The 15,323-nt window shown below is 41.3% G+C and overlaps 1 long non-coding RNA gene across 1 annotated transcript; it reads left to right on the top strand.

Moving 5' to 3' along the window:
• The first annotated feature begins 3,503 nt into the window (after positions 1-3,503).
• LOC124669463 lies at positions 3,504-5,005 on the top strand. The gene is made up of 3 exons (XR_006992194.1): positions 3,504-3,913; positions 4,208-4,299; positions 4,829-5,005. It is a non-coding gene; the product is annotated as an uncharacterized LOC124669463 (long non-coding RNA).
• The last annotated feature ends 10,318 nt before the right edge of the window (positions 5,006-15,323 follow it).

The following is a 15,323-nucleotide window of genomic DNA, read 5'->3' as shown; positions in this document are numbered from 1 at the left end:
CCCTAGATCGAGCGAGCGCCCCCCGTCCGACCCTCCTGGCCGCTGCCGCCGCCGAGGCTGGCGGTGGTGGCGGCGCCCGGCCGTCAAAGGGTGGCGGGCAGATCTTGGCGAGCCCCATCGGGCCTTCCTCGCGCGGGACGGGACGACAAGCTGGGTAGCACGCGGGGCGGTGTCGAGCGGCGACGCGGCGAGCTGGAGCGGAGGTGCTGGTCGGGCGGCTTGGCGGGGAGGCCTGCGTGCGGAGCAGGGACCGGAGGCGACGACGCGTCGAGGCGGCGGCGCGGTTCCCTGGGTGGCGGCGCTGGTCTTCCCGGGCCATGGAGGTTCGGTAGTGGCGCAGCAGCAGCTTCTACCGGCATTTGGCTCCTGGAGGCGGCGGAGGTCGTGGAGGGGCAACGCCGGCGGGGCTGGCGGCTGGCGGCGCGGGCCAGATCTGGGCCCTCCCGGGCCCGATCTGGGTCTGAGGGCTTCGGCTGTTACACAGCTGTCAGGAGGTGACAGCTGATGTGCAGCTAATCCTCGACCGTGCAGGAGGTGGAGGAAGGGCGGGGGCTGCGAGAAGAAGGAGGGAGCTCGTCTGTGCAGGTCGTGGGAGTTCCACGACATTTCGGCGGCTTTGGTGAAGTACTGCGGCGGCGGTGTGAACATCTTGAAAGTTGTCCCAGTCCGGCGGGTACAGTGGGAAGTATGCGGCTTTTCGGATGAAAGTCTTGGCCGCCTTGGTCGGTGCCAGCGACGGCGGCGTCTACGGGCGTCGTTCCCCTCCTTGGAGGCGTCGCGAGGGGTACCGATGCTTCTTTGCTCTCTCTCACTGGTCTGGTAGATGTCTCCTGGCGAAAGCCTAGGTTCGGAGTTGGATCGGCGCGATGGCGGCGTCCTTGACATCGTCACTCTGTTGAGAGCATCGCGTTTGGACACACGGCATGGAGGTTCCTGGTTGCTCTCCTCCGGTGCTCGCCGCTATCCACGGCTTCTTCAGGGGCGCAATGCACGCCATTATCGGCGAGCCCAAGATGATGCCTTCTCGGGACCGGCCGAGTTTCGTCATCTATCTCTTTTAAGATGGTGCGTTGACAAGGAGAGTCCTTTGTAGTTGTTGTTCTTTGGAGGGTCCTGTATGGATTCGTTGCATAGAAAACAAAAAAATTCCTACCGCAAGAACGATCTCCAAGCCAAGATGCAATCTAGAAGACGGGAGCAACGAGGGGATGATCGAGACTAACCCTTGAAGATTTCCAAAGCCTATAAGAGTAGGCTCTTATTGCTGCGGTAGACGATCACTTGCCGCTTGCAAAAGCGCGTAGAAGATCTTGATCACGGTGCCACGATCGGGCAGCACCTCCGTACTCGGTCACACGTTCGGTGTTGATGAAGACGACGTCCTTCTCCCCATTCCAGCGGGCAGCGGAAGTAGTAGATCCTCCTTGGAATCCCGGCAGCACGACGGCGTGGTGGCGGTGGTGGTGGAGATCTCCGACAGAGCTTCGCCTAAGCTATGTGGGAGAGAGAAGTAGGAGGGAACCGCTAGGGTTTGGGAGAGGGGCGCCGGCTAGGGCAGCCTTGAGGGGTGCGGCCATGGTGGTGTTGTGGTGGCCGGCCAGCCCCTCTCCTCCCCTCTTTATATAGGTGGAAGCCCCAAGGTTTAGGTCAAAGTGTCCGAATAAGACCCCAACAAAAAACCTTCCATGTAACCAAACCTAGGGGGAGTGGGACTCCCCTTTCCTTAGTGGGGTGGCCGGCCACCATGGTGGGGAGTCCACTTGGGACTCCTCCTCCCTTAGGCTGGCCGGCCAAGGTGGGTGGAGTCCCTCTGGGACTCCACCTTCCATCCTTATTTCTTCCGGACTCTTCTAGAACCTTCTAGAACCTTCCAGAGAAAATACCGGATCATTTTCAAACCTAGAAAATGACTTCCTATATATGAATCTTATTCTCCGGACCATTCCGGAACTCCTCGTGATGTCCTGGATCCCATCCGAGACTCCGAACAAAACTTCGAACTCCATTCCATATTTCCATATCTACTTAAACGACATCAAACCTTAAGTGTGTCACCCCACGGTTCGCGAACTATGTAGACATGGTTGAGACTTCTCTCCGACCAATAACCAATAGCGGGATCTGGAGATCCATAATGGCTCCCACATATTCAACGATGACTTAGTGATCGAATGAACCATTCACATACGATACCAATTCCCTTTGTCACGCGATATTTTACTTGTCCGAGGTTTGATCATTGGTATCACTCTATACCTTTGTTCAACCTCGTCTCCTGACAAGTACTCTTTACTCGTACCGTGGTATGTGGTCTCTTATGAACTTATTCATATGCTTGCAAGACATTAGACGACATTCCGCCGAGAGGGCCCAGAGTATATCTATCCGTCATCGGGATGGACAAATCCCACTGTTGATCCATATGCCTCAACTCATACTTTCCGGATACTTAATCCCACCTTTATAACCACCCATTTACGCAGTGGCGTTTGATGTAATCAAAGTACCTTTCCGGTATAAGTGATTTACATGATCTCATGGTCATAAGGACTAGGTAACTATGTATCGAAAGCTTATAGCAAATAACTTAATGACGTGATCTTATGCTACGCTAAATTGGGTGTGTCCATTACATCATTCATATAATGACATAACCTTGTTATTAATAACATCCAATGTTCATGATCACGAAACCATGATCATCTATTAATCAACAAGCTAGTTATACAAGAGGTTTACTAGGGACTCCTTGTTGTTCACATAACACACATGTATCAATGTTTCGGTTAATACAATTATAGCATGGTATGTAAACATTATCATAAACACAAAGATATATAATAACTATTTATTATTGCCTCTTGGGCATATCTCCAACAGTCTCCCACTTGCACTAGAGTCAATAATCTAGTTTACATTTGTAAAGATATAACACCTTGGCCTTCCGGTGCTTTATCATGTATTGCTCATGGGAGAGGTTTTAGTCAACGGATCTGACACGCTCAGAAACGTATGTATTTTGTAATTCATTTGCGTCTCAACGCATCACTCATCTTCTCTTTCTTAATAGATGGCCCCATTTTACTGGTCTCACAGTGAGCCACGTCACCCTTTATTTGGGCACGGTGCTGCGTGGTCGACCATCTATCGTCGCGCTACTCGCTCGACCGTATTTCTTTCCCGTGGCCTGGGCGTTGTTTCTACGTTCGTGGGCTGTGCGTCCCTGGGCTAGACGAGAACCCCCACAATGGGCTATCCTATCCCTGCTTGGGCTGGACAAGAATATCTCCAATCCACCGGCGACGTTCTTATCGCTTCCTCTTCTCCGTCAATCGTGCACCCTCATCCTCTCCCCCACGATCTCTACGAGACATTACTGCACTGCAAACTGATGGAGCCATGGAGGCATAGCAGGAGTTAGCGCAAGTTTCCTTTAAATTCCGAGCTCAATCTCGAGGGTACTCCTCAATCTTCATAAATCCCACTCTAACACCGCGGTCTAGGCCAGGGTCGCTTCGTACAGATCCACACTTGCCAGCACGAAGAGGATGAGCTGAAGGCTGAAGCCCATCCCTGGCTGGATGTGAGATGGGGCGACCCCCTCCAAGGCTCCAACGATCATGTAAGGTACCCTGATACTGTTGCGTGCGTGTTGCATATGTCTTCAGTCTGTAGTCCTAAAATCTTGTTATGTAGATGTAGTGTGCATCTGATCCTTGATGCGGTGGCAACAAGGATTATACATGTTTGTGTAGATTTTCTTTGGAGAACATGCCTGTGTGTATTCCCCCCTTTTTTAGCTACCGTGTGTGTCAAACAAAAGAATTCATATCTTGGATGCTCCATGGCCAAGCAGGAGGATAAATAGATCAACCAGTCTCATGCTTATTCACAAAGAAACAATATCATGAAGGTATTCTCAGTTTACTTATTTGTCCAGTGAGTAATATATTCGAACCATTTAATATATATATAGTGCTCAATGTATAGAACATACGGTTATGATTGTTTCAGGGAGTGTGGCAAGCTGGACATATGATAAAAACATACAGGAGTATGTTTTGGAACCATACGTTTCCTTACTTCCTATTGTTCTCCTTTTTTCCCGACTATATTTATGTTCAACTATTCTCTAAAATAGTGTCCAGCATGTTTTGAAGACTCATATTTTTTTATGCCTACATACATATACCTTTTCCCAACACAGGCCTCGGCAATGTGTTTATATTTTTGGAGGAACACATGGATGCTTAATGTACTTGCAGAAGATGTTGGTTCTTGACTTCTGCTTATTTCTTGGTATGTAATATTTTCTCATTATCAAATCTAGAATTAACAAATGTTTCGATTTTCATATCTTTGACTGTATTCTTGGTCCATCATGATTTATTCTTTAATACTGTATCTCATTTTAACAATTGCAAGAAGATCATATGTAAAAAAATGCACGTTTAACACGTTTGATGAAGTTGTGTCATTGAATCTTTTCAATGCCATGGTTGGTCAGAAAATGACTGGTAAAGCCAGGATATTTATTCAGCAACATAGTTTATGCTATGAGCTCAATTTCCAATAGGTATTTTCTCCCTTGCAAATTATGGAGAAAAACACCACATTGGCAGAAGTGAACTGCAGGTGTCTGACAATAATCTGCATCCACAACTTTGTTATACAACGGTCTCTTTCAATATTTTTTTTCTAATTTATTTCTACACTATTTACTGAATAAGTTTCACATGTAAGTGTAAGACCGTTTTGCTCAGTTGGCACGTTGATGGATTTATATATTCTTACGTTTGCTTGCTCACACATATACAAATGCTTGCAGTGATGTCTTTGTTCAAACTCACAAGTGTATCTCGCAAAGTCATTCATATGGTGATCGTAGCAGTTATTTGGATCTGAAGGTGGAATAGAGCGTAATAACTGTTTGGGATAGCAGTTTTTTTCTTGAAAGGATCGATCAATGTGTTGTATATACAAATGATGACAGTCATATGCCATGTATCACCTTCCTTTCTATATTGTTTGGGATATATGCAAAATGATCTTTTGGAGTAACACATGTGTTATTTTTGTTACATTTACTTTAGTGTAACTGAAAATGGTATGTTTAAGGATTTTATTGCAGTATCCTATCGTCTTTCTCATAATTACTAAATATATTTCATTATCATACATTATTCATAGCGGATGTCTCGCAAAAGTTCCGCAGCAACGCGCGGGGTATCGCCTAGTTTCCAAATGAGTCGGCATTAAATATGTTTGGTCTTCTGGTGGAACCTTAATTCCGCGGTCTGAAATATGTCACTAATATTGTCACACACAATATAGCTTCAAAGTTCTGACTCTGTCGGAACTACACCAAGTTCTCAAAGAACCTCTTGATTTTAACATCCTTGGTCATTGTCAAAACAATGACATATTCTGCCTTCTTTTGTAAAATCCGTCACAATATTTAGAACTCTTCTAAATCTAGCATAGACAATTTCTAGCTCATTGTGCTACCTTTTAAACAACACTTAGTCTAATTTGAGATTGAAATTTTATTTTCATATGTGACAAAACAAATATCGGTGCAACACTTTACAGTGATTTGTTTGTCATTTCTCCATATAAAACTATATATATATCCTTGGTTTCTTCTTAAGTACTCAAGAATATTCTTACTGTTTTTCAATGATCATCACATGAATCATTCTGGTACATGCTCATAAAATTTTTTAAAGCACATGACATCTGATTGTGTACATATTATTTGTGATCTATAATCACTCATGTGTTTTTACTCATTGAGTGTCAGATACAATCAAGTCTTGTTAAAACTTCACATGATAAGAATATTTTCTTAATATTTCTATATTGAACTATTTCAATATCCATTCTATGTACTTTGACTTAAACTTATTTTGTGTTTCAATCTATTTTCATAGATCTTGACACTAGATATGTTTCAGTCCATATCCTTTTATTGAAGTTAATTTCTCAATGAAACCTTTTAATCAAGTATATAATTACATTATTTATAACCAACTATATGTCATCTACATAAAGTACTATAAATATGTCTTCGTGCTCCCACTTAATTTCTTGCAAATGCAAGCCTCTTCATCGTCTCTGATGAAATCAAAAACTGTTTGACTATTTCATCTGGTGAAGATTCCAACTCCGTGATACTCACTTCATCCAATTGAAGTTCGTATACCTATCTAGTATTCCACGGACCAGCAAACTCTTTGTTGTATCTTGTATACACCTTTACTACACACTTCTGTTAAGTAATGTATTTTGCCATCCTACTAGCATATCTCATAAAAGAAATATGTAGCGATTACTAGAATAATCCTCATAGACTATAAGCATTGCTACGGAAGATCTAATCTTATCGTAGTCAACTCTTTGAACTTTGTCGTAAACAACTTTTCGACAAGTCGAGCTTCTTCAAGGATATTTCATCCAAGTCCATCAATTCTATAGATCCATTTACTTTCAAAAAGTATTTATCTATCTTGGATTTTATGGCGTATAGCCATTTTAACGGAGTCAGGGCCCATCATAACTTCTTTGTATGTAGTTGATTTATCGTTGTTCAAAAAACAATCATTTGTCAACAAATCATTTATTTGATCACAAAGTAAATCATACCTACAAAGTTCAATAGGTACTTTGATCTCCATGGCTAAAACATTTTGTAGTCATGGGAGCTATGATCGACGTGGCCGCTTCGGAACCAATTCCGATGCTGCGCTACTCCGATCATTATGCTCGGGTTCATAAACCTTATCAAGTTCTATTGTCCTCCCACTCAAATACTTCGCTAGAAACAATTTCTCGGAAATAAGAAACATTGACAAACACTTTTGTCTTTGTCTTGTGGGAAGAATTCCCAATCAAATCTCACGGGATAACCAACAAAGACATTTATCCGATTTTGGTTGTAAACTTATTTACTTATGCTATGCATACCAAAATTTAAGAAAAGACTATCAGGGTTCATACCTATGCCATAACTCGTATGGTGTCATTTCAACGGATCATGATGATGCTCTATTCAGTGTAAAAGCGGTAGTCACTAAAGCATAATCCACAAAAATATAATGGCGTCATAATATTTTATCTCATCATTAATCCAACAAGGTTTGGATACATCTCTCGGATACTAAAAATATCATCATTACGATACTCCAAGAAATATGAGTTGTAGAACAATTTCATAACTCTCTTAGATGTTCGCTAAAAACTCGTAATTCAAATATTTCCATCATGATCCAATCATAGATATTTGATTTTTCTATTACGATGATTTCCACTTCATGCTGAAATTTATTTGAATCTATTCAAATGTTTCAAACTTCTTCCTTATCGAATATATCCACATATATATACTCAATTCATTGTTGGAAGTTTTCATGAAGTAGAAGAATCTCCCGCATACAACTATGCCCAGTGAACCACATACATCAGCATGTATGTTTCCACTAAGTTAGTTGCCCTTTCAACTCTTGGCCTATGAACGGTATTTTAGTCATTCTCTTTAGAAAAGATTTGCAAGCGCCAAACGATTCAAAAATCAAATGACTCCAAAAATCCATTTGCATGGAGTTCCTTCATGCGTTCCTTTCTAACATGACCTAAATGGCGGTTCCACAAATAAGTGGAATTCAAATCATTTGCCTTTTAGCGTCGAGTATTATGTGTGTGTGTTTCACCATTAAGATTTATAATAACTTATCCATCGTACATGGAGTAATGTCATAATTTGAACAACTCATTGTTTTGATTTGACCAGAGCAAAATAACAATTATTAAGTTCTTTATTATAAATTCTAAGGGGTAGGTAGAATGCCAACGATAAACATAACAACACTTTATTATGTTCCAGACGTGCATTATTACCATATTCCTTATCAGTCACTTAGGCCATTGTATTCTTGTATTGCGTTGTTTTGTATGACACTTCATACCAACCAATATGGTACTAATACCCAAGAATTTCATTGTGTGACCAAACAAGGAATACATCCATAACATGTATATCATTTATATACACCTGACCTAGACTTTCTAGTCTTTTCTTTCTTTCTGCCAATAATCTTTTTGTAGTTTCTCTTTTAGCTTTCCTCATTATTCAGAAAAATACTTCAACATCAATAACATCTAGGTTTGTTGGTCAAATACCAATAACCTTGAGGTTCTTACTTTGAAGTTGATCATCATATGACAAGTGTTCCGGATTTCACTATTAGTAACCTTTTAATATGATGAACAATTTCACTCATAATATTATCATATCATGAAGACTTTTCGAGACCATGTATGTACATGCTAGGCTCGTAAAGTATAACCTCAATATTCGCATGTGCAAATCTGGCTTGCACCCGTTGTATGCACACGTAGAATCTATAACATCCGATCATCACGTGATGCTTCGAAACGACGAGTCTTAGCAACGGTGCATACTAAGGACGATCACTTCATGGATATGCGAATATTGTTAGTGCCCCAATAGTTGGAGGATTGGGACGCCTTGCGTCTTCAACCTTCGTACATTCCCATAAAACTTATGAGTTTATGTAGTCTCACCAAATTATATTCTATCATCTTGCAATAAGGTCTTAGATATCATATATATCTCATACCTTGATTATTTATGAAAACTAAATTTTCAGCTCCTTACTTTTCAAACATATTTGAACTTCAAGTTTCACGGAGACAAGATAACTTTAGGTACTAATTGAAACCATAGCTCTCTGAATCAACAATGTGAGGTTTACTAAAAGTTTGCAATAGGACTTAATCATTTCTTGATTCTTTAACAATACGGTACCAATCCGTAAAGTTTCTTGTCAGATTTTAACGAGTATTTCTATCTCAATAACAAGACTAGCGCATGGTAGAAAACGGATGCCAATACTACAAAATTAATTCAAAATACTACTCGAGACTATGTTTATGATAATTAGTTCATGTTTTAATCTAATTACTAATGAACTCCCACTTAACACAACATCCCTCATAGTTGTTAAGTGGTACACGATCCACATCCACTACACCAAAACCGATCATCACGTGAGATGATGTAGCTTCAATGGTGAACATCAACATGTTGATCACATCATCCATATGACTCGTGTTCAACCTTTCGGTTTCCGTTGTCCCGAGGCCATGTCCGTACATGCTAGGCTCGTCAAGCAAACCCAAGTATTCCGCGTGTGCAACATGGCTTACACCCGTTGTATATGAACGTTGAATCTATCACATCCGATCATCACGAGATGCTTTGAAACGACGAACTTTGGCAACGGTGCATACGAGGGGAGAACACTTTATTATCTTGATATTAATGTGAGGGATCATCTTATAATGCTACCGTCGCGATCTAAGCAAAATAAGATGCATAAAGGATTAACATCACATGCAATTCATATGTGATATGATATGGCCCTTTAGTCTTTGCGCCTTCGATCTTCATCTCCAAAGCACGGACATGATCTCCATCATCAACGGGCATGATCTCCATCATTGTCGGCGTAGCGTCAAGGTCCATGGCGCCGTCTTCATGGTTGTTCACCTCATGTAGCAACTATTACAACTACTTTGAAATACTACTCAACATGAAATTTAAAGACAACCATAAGGCTCCTGCCAGGTTGCCACAATACAATAATGATCATCTCATACATATTCATCATCACATTATGGCCATATCACATCACCAAACCCTTCAAAAACAAGTTAGACGTCTCTAATTTGGTTTGCATATTTTACGTGGTTTAGGGTTTTCGAGTGAGATCTAATCTACCTACGAACATGAACCACAACGGTGATACTAGTGTTGTCAATAGAAGAGTACATTGAATCTTCACTATAGTAGGAGAGACAGACACCCGCAAAGCCTCTTATGCAATACAAGTTGCATGTCGAACGAGGAGCAAGTCTCATGAACGCGGTGATACGTCCAAAACGTATCTACTTTCCCGAACACTTTTGCTATTGTTTTGCCTCTAATTTGTGTATTTTGGATGCAACTAACACGGACTAACGCTGTTTTCAGCAGAAGCTGTTACGGTGTCTCGTTTTTGTGCAGAAATCCAACTTTCGGGAAAAACCTCGGGATTTTGACGAAAGGGCCTATTTTCCCGAATACGACGGAGCCGAAGGACAATTGAAGTGGAGGCCCGAGGGCCCCACACCACATGGCGGCGCGGCCCGGGGGGCCCGCGCGGCCATGTGGTGTGGCCCCTCGGCTGGCCTCCGACGCCCCCTTCGGACTACTTATTCGCCTCGACCTAAAAACGCACGGGGAGAAGTCGAAGTCGCCGGAAACCCTCCGGAACGCCGCCACATCGCGAAACTCCGTCTCGGGAGCCGAAGTCTCCGTTCTGGCACTCCGCCGGGACGGGGAATTGGAGGAGATCATCGCCGCCATCACCGCCAACGCCTCTCCATCAACCAGCAATGTTTCCCCCATCCATGTGTGAGTAATTCCCCCGCTGTAGGCCGAAGGGGATGGTAGGGATTGGATGAGATTGGTCATGTAATAGCATAAGATTGTTAGGGCATAGTGCCTAGTGTCCGTAGATGGTACTTTTATGATATTGTTGCAACTTGTTATGCTTAATGCTTGTCACTAGGGCCCGAGTGCCATGATCTCAGATCTGAACATGTTATTAATTCATGAAGATATTCGTTGTTTATGATCTTACCTGCAAGTTGTATACACACGCTGTCCGGAACCAATGGCCCCGAAGTGACATAAATCGGGACAACCGGAGGGAATGGTAGCGATGTGAGGATCACATGTGTTCACGGAGTGTTAATGCTTTGCTCCGGTACTCTATTAAAAGGAGTACCTTAATATCCGATAGTTTCCCTTGAGGCCCGGCTGCCACCGGCTGGTAGGACAAAAGATGTTGTGCAAGTTTCTCATTGCGAGCACGTACGACTATAATTGGAGCACATGCCTATTGATTGATTAGTACCTGGACACCGTTTTATTATTATCTGCAAATGCCCTGCTATGATTGTTACATGAGTTTCTCTCATCCATGCAACGCCCGTCATCCGTCCCCGTGCCTACGATATTTTAATCCTGCTTGTTTACTAAAATCACTACTGCTTGTCTTTGTTACTCTGCTGCTGTTATTTCACTATCGCTACTACTATAAAACTGTTACTATCGATAAACTCTTGCGAGCAAGTCCGTTTCCAGTGCGGCTGAATTGACAACTCCGTTGTTAAGGCTTTCAAGTATTCTTTGTCTCCCCTTGTGTCGAATCAATAAATTGGGTAATACTTCCCTCGAAGACTCGTTGCGATCCCCTATACTTGTGGGTCATCAAGACTATTTTCTAGGCGCCGTTGCCGGGAGCATAGCTTTATTTGGAAGTTCACTTGGATTGATATTGTTCGCTGCAAATTCTCCATCATGGGTAAAACTCGCGATACTAAGGTCGCCATATTACCATCCACTACAAGAAAAGGTACAACTCCGAGTACCTCTGCTTGCTCTTGATTCACCATCTGTGATTGATAAACTTGTTTCACCGCCACATGCTTCAAATGCTGGTACTTCTGCTGAATCTGAAAACTCTCATAATATTGATAATATTTCTGCTGTGCTTGATGATAGTGGTTCATTGGGAACTTTTCTAGATGCTTCCATTGCTAGATCTAGACAAATTGAAAATACTGAAACTCCTGATGTTACTACACCTTTAATTCACCCGAACTTGAATACTCTAGTGATGATCTTGATGAAGATTATGTGGAACTTGATGATGATTTTATTGAAAAATGCCATGCTACTACTGATGCAAGAAAAATTAAAAAGTTGCTTGCAGAACATACTGTTAGATATAAACTGTCTCCCGATCCTAAATTTGCCACATCTCCTATAAACATTAGGGATAAAGATTATGATTTTTCTCTTGATCTATCTCATATAGCTATTGTTGAGAAAACACCCTTTTGTGGTACTGAAAAAGAAAGTGCTTGTTGAACACATGACTGAGTTATCTACTTTGAGTAGCTTGTTTTCTGATGATGTTAAGAAGCGTACTTACTTTGTTGCTAAAATCTTTCCATTCTCATTAAAGGATGACGCTAAAACCTGGTATAATAGTTTGCCACCTAGCTCTATTAAAAGTCCAAAAGAATTGCTTGCTGTTTTCTTTCGGAAATACTTTCCTGCTAGTGCTCAACATGCTTGCTTTGCGAGAGAGTTTATAATTTTGATCGGGGAGATGAAGAGAAATTGCACGAGGCTTGGGCGAGATTTTGCTCTCTTATTAGAGCTCTGCCCGACCATGATTTAGAAAAGCATGATTTACTTGATATATTTTATAGTGGACTAACCATTGAGTCTAGGGCATACCAGGATAGTTGTGCTTGGTTGTGTTTTCGAGAAAAGAACTCCGGACGAAGTCTGAAGAATTATTGGCTAAAATAGGCCGGAATTATGATGATTGGACTACGCCTGAACCAACTCCAACGCCAATAGTGAAGAAGAGGGGTTTAATTAAATTGAATGATGAAGATATGAGGGAAGCCAAGAAGTCTCTCAAGGAGAAAGGTATTAAATCCGAAGATGTGAAGAATCTACCTCCTATAGAAGATATATGTGAGATAATTCCCCCTTCATCCATGATTGAGGTAAATTCCCTTCAATGCTTTACTAGGGAAGATATTCCGTATTCAAAACCTCCTGCGCAATGCTTAGATGAGTTTGATAATTATATTGTTAAGCAAGAAAATTTTAATATGAGAGTAGAGAATCATCTAATGGAAAATTCTCAAGCTATTAGTGAATTGCATGATATTGTGGAGAGAACCTCCAATGATGTTAAGATGCTTGTTAAACATTTTCATATGGTTCAAACTCAAATTGATCAACTTACTAAAGTGCAAAATGACTTGCTAGGAAATAATTCTAAAGAAAAACATGCTTATGAAGTAACAACTAGAGGTGGTGTCTCTACCCAGGATCCTCTATATCCTGAAGGGCATCCCAAAAGAATTGAACAAGATTCTGAACAAACTAAAACTAGTGCTCCATCTAAGAAAAAGAAGAAGAAACATAAAAATGTTGTAGAATCCTCCGAACCTGCTAATGATCCTAATAGTATTTCTATTTCTGATGCTGAAACTGAAAGTGGTAATGAACATGATAAAGATAATGATAAGAATGATGCTCCTGATAAAGAAGAGGTTGAAAAAGAACCTAAAAAGCATGCTAAAAATAAAAAGTATACTAAGGAAGATTTTATTGCTGAGAAACATGGAAATGAAAGAGAACCTTGGGTGCAAAAGCCAATGCCTTTTCCTGCTAAGAAACTAAAATCAAAGGAAGAGGAACACTATAATAAATTCTGTGATTGGATGAAACCTTTATTCTTGCAAATCCCTTTGACTGATGCTATTAAATTGCCTCCTTATTCAAAGTATATGAAAGATATTGTTACTAACAAAAGGAAAATCCCCAATGAGGAAATTTCCACTATGCTTGCTAATTACTCTTTCAATGGAAAAGTTCCAAAGAAGTTGGGCGACCAGGTATACCTACTATTCCTTGTTCTATTAAGAATAATTATGTTAAAACTGCTCTATGTGACTTGGGCGCCGGTGTTAGTGTTATGCCTTTTTCTCTATACAAGAGACTTTACTTAGATAAGTTGATATCCACTGATATATCTTTGCAAATGGCTGATAAATCTACTGCTATTCCTGTTGGTATATGTGAGGATGTTCCTGTTCAAGTTACTAATAATCGCTTGATATTAAGCTGATTTTGTTGTGTTGGAAATGTCCGAAGACGATAATATGTCTATTATTCTTGGGAGACCTTTTCTTAACACCGCGAGGGCTGTTATTGATTGCAATAAAGGAAAGGTTACTTTCAATGTTGATGATAAGGAACACACCGTCTATTTCCCCAAGAGGATTGAAAAAGCGTGCGGAGTTAATACTATTTCTCATGTGAGAACTATCAAAGTGGGAACCATCGATTGTCCTATATATGAGCCTAAAGAAGAATATCAAACTCTTGTGATTGGATCCATATCAATACAATTCAAGGTAACATGATTGATTTGAGGTTTATTTCTTCATATGCTATGTAAAATTTATTTGGTGGCAAGACTTGATCAACCTTGTTAACAAATACATTTTATATGCATAGAGGAGGTAAACAACATCTCTTTCCTCCTCCACTTGCTTTAGTTGCTGTAGCATTTTTAATTTGCAAAGTTTCTTAGTTGATTTGAGATTTCAAAAAATTTCCTGGCCGGTAATAATAAACTTAATACCCGAGAAATGTGCATTTTTCAAAGTTTTCAAAAATTCGCGAAAATTACACCGTTGGTCCTATTTTTCGACGAGGCACTGGGAGCACCGAGAGGATGACCTGTGGGGCACCACAGGGTGCCACACCACAGGCCGGCGCGGCCAAGGAGGTGGGCGCGCCACCATGTGGTGTGGGCCCCTCCTTGCCCCACTATCTCATCTCTTTCTCCCGGCATCTTCTCTCTCCGAAAAAACTCGAACCAACTTTCTCTCACTCGCGTTTTTGCTCAAGAGCTCAGGATTTTTCGATCTCTTTGCTCAGCCCAGATTTCGTTTGAAATTTGGCACATTTGCTCTCCGGTATGTGACTCCTTCGATTATCCAAATAGAATTTTGTTTGGTTGAGTATATCTTGAATATTTTGCTGCTTGTAGGTAACATGTTTAGTGAGCTTGCATGTTTGTTCTAAGTGGTAGAAATTAGTTTTGATGCATGATTAGTACTCTAGCAAGTTCCTATGGTAGTTTCCCTCAATTATATGTCACCAAATCAAGTTTTATATTGTTTGTTGAAAATTTCAGAAAATGAAGAAGTTCAAATTTGGAGAATTGTTCAAGAAAGGAACAACCAGCACCGGGAGGCCTTCTAGGACCGCCACCCAAATTAGGCGGTCGTACAATGAGGACATCATCGCGCCTAGCTTCGCGCCCGAAGAGGACAATGGGGCTCCTAATGCCTCATCCTTCCCATGTTATGATTTTTTGACAAATGCAGGGATATTGGATGATTTCTTCACCCTTGTCAACAGGGCGGGCTTAACCACCTACGTTGGAGATGAAAGGGAGCAATACTACATGCTCACCAAAATTTTTGTCGAGAGCTTCAAGTTCCAAAACACGGAATATAATCCGACAGTTGCATTCAAGATCTATGGTACTCCCGTTACTATGGAATTGGAAGAATTTTGTCGTGCATTGGATATTGCCCCTGTAGGTACAGCAAGGAGGATCGATAACAACCCTCGGGACTTGTTGGAGCTC

The sequence above is a fragment of the Lolium rigidum genome, chromosome 7, assembly GCF_022539505.1.
Source record: "Lolium rigidum isolate FL_2022 chromosome 7, APGP_CSIRO_Lrig_0.1, whole genome shotgun sequence".
NCBI lineage: Eukaryota > Viridiplantae > Streptophyta > Magnoliopsida > Poales > Poaceae > Lolium > Lolium rigidum.
This window is presented reverse-complemented; position numbering and strand designations above follow the sequence as displayed.